The sequence below is a fragment of the Tursiops truncatus genome, chromosome 15 (genome assembly GCF_011762595.2).
Source record: "Tursiops truncatus isolate mTurTru1 chromosome 15, mTurTru1.mat.Y, whole genome shotgun sequence".
NCBI classification, from domain to species: Eukaryota; Metazoa; Chordata; class Mammalia; order Artiodactyla; family Delphinidae; genus Tursiops; species Tursiops truncatus.
In genome coordinates, this window is record NC_047048.1 from 27,189,610 (window position 1) to 27,191,200 (window position 1,591).

General features: G+C 46.6%; 1 protein-coding gene across 1 annotated transcript in view; it reads right to left on the bottom strand.

The window, feature by feature from the left end:
* SHISA9 (shisa family member 9) overlaps window positions 1-1,591 on the bottom strand; it is a 293,574-nt gene that overhangs the window by 68,871 nt on the left and 223,112 nt on the right. The gene's annotated exons all lie outside the window — the stretch shown is intronic.

The window sequence follows — 1,591 nt, forward strand, 5'->3', positions numbered from 1 at the left end:
TGTTGACTACTTACAGGAACAAAAATAGTCCGCCAGCCGGGGTTAGGGGTGGGGTGTGGATAGGAAACTAGACGAAAAGAACTCTGTCCATCCCATTCTATGCCTTTCATCCAATGACTAATTCTGTTCCATCCAATTCATTCCATTCCGTCGGATCCAGTCCATATCACTCTCCAAATTCCATGCCAAGCTATTCCCTTCTCAGCCCTTCCAGCCCATTCAAATTCCAACTCATTCCATTCTATCCCAGTTCAATCCATTCTGTCCTAATCTACATCCATGTCATCCCATTCCACTGCAAGTCGAGCTCCTCCATTTCAAGCCCCTGTGTCCCAATTCATTCCATTTCATCCCATTTCATCACTGCAGTGTCTTCTTAACCATTTCAATCTGTTCCAGTAACTCCTGCCAGAAGCATTTCAGCAGCATCTATGATGTGAGCAGCCCTGCGTTCCATGAGGGGTCTGGAGAGAGGGGCTGAGACCCCATCTTTGCACTCCCTTTAGAGAGACAGAAACAATCCTTACGAAACAAAATGAGGGCCATATTACCCTATGGCCTTCACAGACCCAGCTGAATCAAGAATCATGGGCAAAACACCTGAATGCCTAACTCTCTACACAGATCTCCATGCTTTGGTGCCATGTGGAATAGAGGGAAGAGCTTAAATTTTGAAGCCAGGCTATTAAGCGGTCAAACAGACAAGGTTATGCACCAAACAAACCTTAAAAATTTCAATGGCTGAAAACAAAGTTTTATTTCTCACTCATGACTCGTGGCTCTCATACACTGGCTGGGGGCTCTGCTCCATGGCACCCTCACTGCCAAGACCCAGAGCAGTCTCCACCTGGAACACTGCCCCTCACCGTGGCGGGGGTGGGGAGAGCACATGACAAGTTATGTATTAGCATTTAAAGCTGCCGAAGAGGTACACTTCATTGCTGCTCACGTTTCACTGTCCTAAAGAAGTCACCTGCTTCCACTCATAGTCAAAGGTCAGGGAAGAGAAATCACACGTTGGGAGGTACAGAGACCAAAGTGTTCATGTTTCTTGGGAGGAGAACTGGAAATACCTGATGGGCAACACTAACGAGGACCACACCAGCTGAGTTTCCATAGGCCCCTAATTTAATTGTCTTGAGCCTCAGTTTTCTCACCTGTAAAATGGGGATAATTAGAACCTACTTCTCAGGTCTATTGTAAATGATGAGATAGGTATGGAAAGAACCCAGCACACAGCAGGTGCTTCGTAAGTATGAATTCCCTTCCTCAAGCCTCTTCATTTATCTCCCTGCCAACCTCCTTGCAAAAACATCAGAGACACAAACTAGATGGCTCTTATCTGGGAACAGAGAGGAGCTTTCAGCCCCACCCCACCTCCCTTCCAGACCTCAGATCTTTCGCCTCTCTTTGCAACAGGAGCTTCAGCCACGTGCTCGATGATGATCCATCTGCTTTGCAAATGTAATTATATCACAACACTGATTTCTGATGGGCAGAGACCAATACCCAGAGCTGCTTTGTTCCCAAACATTGCAGGAAAAAACCCCACCATACTTCCTGGAGCAGAAGTGTAATCAGAACGAACGAT